Source organism: Equus caballus, chromosome 4, assembly GCF_041296265.1.
Source record: "Equus caballus isolate H_3958 breed thoroughbred chromosome 4, TB-T2T, whole genome shotgun sequence".
NCBI lineage: Eukaryota > Metazoa > Chordata > Mammalia > Perissodactyla > Equidae > Equus > Equus caballus.
In genome coordinates, this window is record NC_091687.1 from 69,095,458 (window position 1) to 69,103,047 (window position 7,590).

The window sequence follows — 7,590 nt, forward strand, 5'->3', positions numbered from 1 at the left end:
TAAAACCCTGAGTTGGAACCCAGAGAAACCTTAGGATAAAAGGGAGTCACAGGCATAGAATAATTGGAAGTCTTGCTGAGGAAAGGACACTTTGCCTCAGACCTGGACAATCGGCACTCCCACCTGCCCTACAAACTATTGGGACTTCCCCAGCTGATTGTGGTGTGGATGTTGTAAGTACCAATTTGTTGTTCCCCTTTATCCCTGCTCCTTGTTCTGTTTCCCTTTATCAATAAACTTTGATTGCTTAAACAACCAAGTAGGCTTGGCAGTACCTGTCATTCCTTGCTCTTTGCGGCTGCAGGCAGCAAGCCTTATATAGAGGCATGTTTCATTCAGAGGAAGGGAGGTTAATCCATGAATTAATTGGGAGAATTCCTTCACTCCCTTCTTGGGGAGACTACCCACTTGCAGCATAGCATATGCACACTGATTTGAGCAGAAGGGTACTCAGTAATCATTGCTACATGACTTAACCAATATATACACAAGCATGTGCATATATACATATACCATACCCCAGAAATCAATTTTTCCATAAACCCAGTGACAATAGTTTTGTGTACAAACTTCAACGTATTGAGATTATTTTTATTTACTATCAAAGTAACTAATACAAGAATTATTACCTTAATATTAATAAGCAAAAGTCTTAAAATATATTAAAGAATGAATTGTAGAATATATACGGGCAGATTAAATGCAAAACATAGCAAAAACAGCAATGATACATAAGGCACTGTTGGAATGTTTTATATCACATATTTTAGATTGATTTAAGATTTAACTTTGATTATGACATAGTGACCTAGAAATCTCACTGGACTGGGCCCTGTATGTTTTGGGTAATTTACTTTACTTCTCTAGCTCTGATTTCCTCAACTCTGAAATAAAGACTTTGGACCACATGGCTTTACTAGTCTTTTAAACTTATTTGATTCTAGTTAGTATTTGTACATATATTAGGGTAGCTGGAAAGATATACCTATTAAGTAAAACAGTGCCCTGTGCCAAACTCTCTTCTTACCGGTGCTTCCCTTCCCTCCTCCTCTGTCTCTTGCTATGTGCTCTGATTCCACCCTGAGGGTCTCGCTCTCTGCAGTCTACCCCACAGTTTGTCCCCCATCCTGTCCTCTAGTTGCTACACCTGTCACTGCCACCCCAGATGAGCTAAGCCTTTCTCTCTCTCGTCTGTTCAGCCCAGCCTCAACCTGCCTTCACTTTGGCCCTGGTCTCTGTTCTTCTGGTTCCTCCCTGACTCCACTTACTCTCCAGTCTCTAAGTACAGTAAGCTTCATTGTTCCCATTTTCTAATTACTTCTATCCTCCAGCAGCCTAAATGACAACTAGAGTATAAAGGGGAGGGAAAAACATCCCTGAATAAGTAATAAGTGTTTACATCAAGACCACCAGACTCTTGCTTGGGCAGCAGAGTACTGCTTCCACAGAGATACTGACCCATCCCTAAAAGATAAATGTGGTAGTTTAAAATTCCCTTCTGGTCAGTCTGTTGAAACTCTTCTTGAGTTACTTACTAGTGACAATTTATAATATGTTAGGAAAAAAACTGTCATTATGCAGCTTTTATGTTTCTTAATTAAGGCTGTGTACCTGGATTCAGAAAGGGCAAGGTAGACTTTTTTTTTAATTCTTAAAATTTAGAAGTATTTATTTGAGGGGTTAGTGCAGTGTCCTCGTTATAACTGCAGACTGGATTTGAATCCTGGCTCTTACTCACTTGGGTCTCTGAGCACTTAATCTCTCTAAGCCTCAGTTTTTTCATACCTCCAGAGAATAATAGTAGCTCCTACCTCATAGAGTTGTTGCAAAGATTAAGTAAGATAATATATATAAAGTGCATAGATAAAGTAAATGTCTGATGAAAGGTAGCAACTGTTACCATATCAAGGCTCAGGATGGAGAAGGAATTATTTATATCACCTTTTTCTTTCCCAGGGAGTCCAAAGAACCAGCTACAATTCTTCCTGGGAAAAAAAGAAGGAAGGAATAAAAATAAGCTAATATAAATTGAGAGCATAAGGCTGCACAGTGCTATTAAATAGGTAGTATCTTCTTTTTACAGATAAAAAAAAATTGAGGCAGGGAGAAGATTCTAGACTGCCCACTCTTAACTCACAAGTCCACAAAATTTATTCCCCTGAAAGTCCTCAAAATTGACAGGTTAGACCCTAAAGAAAGGAAATAAAAAATTTACTGGATAGCTTTTTTTTCTTTTATATTTTAAAATAGTTTTAATGAGATATAATTCACATACCATAAAATAAAATACATTCTTTTAAAGTGTAGGATTCAGTGACTTCAGTATATTCACAAGGTTGTGCAGCCAAGGGCACTACCGAATTCCACATTTTCACTATCCCGAAAAGAAACCTGTACCCATTAGCAGTCATTGCCACTCTTCCTTCCTTCCAGCCCTTGGCAACCACTAATCTGCTTTCCGTCTCTATGAATACCCCTTTGCTGGACATTTCATATAAATGGAATCATACAATATGTGGTCCTTTGTGTCTGGCTTCTTTTGTTTAGCATAATGTTTTCAAGGTTCATCCATGTTGTGGAATTTATCAATATTTCATTTCTTTTTATAGCTAAATAACGTTCCATTGTGTAGATATACAAGTTTTCTTTATCCATTCACAAGTTGATGGACATTTGGATTGTTTCCACTTTTTGGCTTTTATGAATAATGCTGCTATGAATATTCACATACAAGTTTTTGTGTGGACGTTTGTTTTCATTTCTCCTAGGTGTACAACTAGGAGGGGAAATCGTGGGTCATCTGCTAACTCTGAGCTTAAGCCTTTGATGAAGTGCCAAACTGTTTTCCAAAGTGGCCACACCATCTTCTATTCCCACTACCGATATACAAGGGTTCCAGTTTCTTCACATCGCTGCCAACACTTGTTCTCATCCATCATTTTTTATTACAGCCATCCTAGTGGGTGTGAAGTGGTATCTCTGGGGCTTTTTAAAATTAATAGATTTTATTTCTTAGAGCGGTTTTAGGGTAACAGGAAAACTGAGCAGAAAGTATAGAATTCTCATATATCCCTTGTCTCCCACCCTTGTACACGGTTTCTCCTCTTATTAATCTTGCATTAGTATGGTACATTTGTTACAATTGAACTAATAATGATACATTATTATTAACTAATGTAACTATAGTTTACATTAAGGTTCGTTCTTCGAGTTGTACAGTCCTTTGGGTTTTGACAAATTCATAATGTCATGTATCCACCATTATAATATCATACAGAATTGTTTCACTACCCTAAAAATCCTATGTGCTCCACCTATTCATCCCTCCCTTCCTCCTCCCAAACCCCTGGCAACTGCTGATCTTCTTACTGTCTTCATAGTTTTGCCTTTTCTAGAATGTCATATAGTTGGAATCATACAGTATGTAGGTAGCCCTTTCAAAATGGCTTCTTCAGTTAGCAGTATGTGCTTAAGATCCTCCATGTTTTTTCATGCCTTGACAGCTCATTTCCTCTTATTGCAGAATAATATTCCATTGTCTGGATGTACCACAGTCTGTTCATCCAGTCACCTATTGAATGACATCTTGGGTGCTTCCTAGTCTGGGCATAAATGAAGCTGTTATAAACATTCATGTGCACGTTTTTATGTGGACATAAGATTTCAGCTCATTTGAGTAAATACCTGGGAGCGCTACTGCTGGATCATATGGTAGGACTAAGTGCTTTGCAAGAAACTGCCAAACTGTCTTCCAAAGTGGCTGCACCATTTTGTATTCCCACCTCCAATAAATGAGAGTTTCTGTTGCTCTTCATCCTCACCAACATTTGGTATTGTCAGTGTTTTGGATTTTAGCCATTTAAAGAGATCTGTAGTGGTATTTCATTGTTTTAATTTGCATTTCTCAAATGATGTATGATGCTGAGCGTTTTTTCAGATGTTTATTTCTCAGCTTTATATCTTCTTTGGTGAGGTGTCTGTTCAGATAGATCTTTTGCCTATTAAAAAAATTGGGTTGTTTGTTTTCTAATTGATGAGTTTTAATGGGTCTTTGTATATTTGAATACAAATCTGTTATCGGATATGTTTTGCAGACATTTTCTCCCACCTGTGGCCAGTTCTTTCATTCTCTTAATAGTCTTTCACAGAACAGAAATTTTTAAGTTTAATGTAGTCCATCATATTAACTTTTATTTAATGGATTGTGCTTTTGATGTTGTATCTAAAAAGCCCGGGTTACCTAGATTTACTTCTACACTTGATCTCAGCCAAAAGGCCAAGAAGAAATACCTAGATTTACTTCTGTGTTATCTTCTAGGAGTTTTATAGCTTTGCATTTTACATTTAGGTCTGTGATCCATTTAGGGTTAATTTTTGTGAAAGGTGCAAGGTCTGTATCTAGATTGATTATTTTGTGTATGTATGTCCAGTTATTCCAGCACCATTTTTTGAAAAGATTGTTTCTCTGCTGAATTGCATTTGCTCCTTTGTCAAAGATAAGTTGAATATATTCATCTGGGTTTATTTTCTGGGATCTCTATTTTGTTTTGTTGATCTACTTGTCTATTCTTCCACCAATACCATACTGTCTTTATTACTATAGCTTTATGGTAAGTTTTGAAGTTGAGTACTGTCAGTCCCCCAACTTTGTTCTTCGTCAATATTTTGTTGGCAATTATGGGTCTTTTCCGTTTCCATATGAACTTTAGAATCAGTTTTTTTTTAATTATTTTTTTTCTTTTGAGGAAGATTAGCCCTGAGCTAACATCCACTGCCAACCCTCCTATTTTTTGCTGAGGAAGATTGGCCCTGAGCTAACATCCATGCCCATCTTCCTCTATTTTATATGTGGGACAGTACCACAGAATGGCCTGATAAGTGAAGCATAGGTCCATGCCTGGGATCCAAACGGGTGAACCCTAGGCTGCTAACATGGAGCACACAAACTTAACCGCTACACCACCAGGCCGGTCCCTAGAATCCGTGTTTTGATAGCCACAAAACTTGTTGAGATTTTGTTGAATCTATAGATTAAGTGGAGAAGAACTGATATCTTGGCAATATTGAGTCTACCTATCAACAAACTTGGAATTCTCTCCATTAATTTAGATCTTTTTTTGAATACTTTCATCAAAGTTTTGTAGTTTTATAGATCTTGCATGTATTTTATTATATTTATAACTAAGTATTTCTTTTCCCCTTCTTTGATGCTGATATAAATGGTGTTGTATTTTTTTTTTAAGATTGGCACCTGAGCTAACAACTGTTGCCAATCTTCTTCTTCTTTTTTTTTTTTTCTGCTTTTTCTCCCTCAAATCCCCCCAGTACGTAGTTGTATATCTTTTAGTTTGGGTCCTTCTAGTTGTGGCATGTGGGACACTGCCTCACCATGGCCTGATGAGTGATGCCATGTCCGTGCCCAGGATCTGAACCGGCGAAACCCTGGGCTGCCGAAGCAGAGCGTGCGAACTTAACCACTCTGCCACGGGGCCAGCCCCTGTATTTTTAATTTCAAAATACAATTGTTCATTGCTAGTATATAGGAAAGCAATTGACTTATTTATATTAACCTTGTATCCTACAACCTTGCTAGAATCACTCATCAGTTCTGTGAGTTTTTTTTTGTTGGAAGCATGTTAATGCTCTATTTTTTTTTTTAATCAGTAAGAATGAAAAGAAAAAACCCCTTAAAACTGTAATTAAACTGAACAAATGAACCCAGTTGTATTGCAAATGAATAACATAACACAGAAGAACATAAAAGGAGCTAATCTAAGTAACTGCTAAACATGTCATTTGACTCTATACACTTGGTTGAGTAGGTGGGGAACAACCACAGACAAATCCTGAGCTCTTTTTAGATTTGTTTATTGTAGTTGTGTGAGTGAAGCCATGTGAAATGATTTGGGGTATATGGTAAAACTGAGTGAATAAATATGTTGATGTTGTTGGGAGCCGGGGTTCCCACTGGGGAAGAAGGCAGATATAGCTATGGACTGGGGCCAAGCAAGGAAAAAGGACCCTATGCGAGTGCACTTGACTTGGAGATATTAGCATAAACTCATGATTCTAATATGTTTTATACACACATTCACACACATACATATATGTGAATGTGTGTGCATATATATATATATGTATTCCTAACTGTCGGCTGAAAAGACCTAGAAACAAATATACCCCAATGAGCACATCTGGCACCCACATCTTGGTTTCTAATACAGTTTCCCAACTAAAAGGAATCTGGGCTTCCTGTAAAAATGGCTGGTTCCAGGGCTGGGGCAGGAAAGGTAAAGGTGAGCCTGGAACAACATTTATGCCAGAAATTGAAGAAGTGCTAAAAAAAAAAACAAGTTATGGCATGTCAAAAGGACACAGGAGTCAGCTTAAGGGACTCCCAGTCACCAAAGCTGGGATGATTTGAACATCAAGATAACTAAGGACAATAATAAATTATAAACCATTGAAAAATAGGAATCCTGTTGCCATGAAAGACAAAGGCTGAGGAACTGTACCAGATTAAAGGAAATTAAAGAAACATGATGACTAAAAGCAATATGTGGTTCTGAACTGGATCTGTAGTGAAGGAAAAAATATGCTGGAAAGGACATCACCAAGTCATTTGACATAGTTGGAGTACAGATGGTAGATCACAGTATTGTACTGAAGTTGCTAAGTCTACTGTGGCTATTTAATGGAATCTTCTTGGTTTTAGGAAATACACTTTGAATTACTTAGGGATAATGGGGCATGATATATGAAGCTTACTCTCAAATGGTTCAGAAACACAATTTGTATGTATTACGTGTGTGTATGTATATGTATGCATGCACTACTCAGTGTGAACGCAAATAATAAATTAAATGAGGCAAAAAGTTAACAACTGGTGAATCTGGGTAAAGAGTATACAAGGTTTCTTTATACTATTCTTGCAACTTTTCAAGCTTGGAATTATTCCAAAAAAAAGATTTTTAAAAGGTTGGTGTTTGGCATGCACAAAAAATTAAGGGTAATAGAGCAGACTTCTGAAAGCAGAAGGTATGATAACGTCAAATATTTTGAGGGACTGTCATGTGGAAGAAGGATTAAGACTTCGAATTCGGCTAATCTTATTTTGTGTCAGCCTGCTGTGTGTAATATCATTACAGCACATCCAAGAGCTCATGCCTAGAATGAGAGGTAGGAGTTCTTTAAGCTTTATAGAGTCTTCAGTATCATGCAGTACAGAGAGGTGTAAAGTCCCAGGATTCTAAGAATTCATTATGTAGAGGACATGAGTGAAGGGGCCTGGGTGTAGGAAAATGGGAAACAGGAACTGGTGGGGACTTGAGAGCAATGTCTTCTCCAAAAGGCTTTCAGTGCCATTAAAGACAAAACCCAAAGCCTGTGTAGGAATCCAGTGGGCTGTGTCTGGCCTGGGGAGTGCCAGTTGTGACCCCTGATCTTACTAATCCTCTTCTTTTTTAGGCGGGGAAACAGGTACCAAAAGTCACGAAGCAGTGTGTAAGATAATGAAAGGTGTAAATGTGTGCGTATATATCAAAAACACACCATTTTTAATGAAAGAAATTAATATCCACACATTTGTAC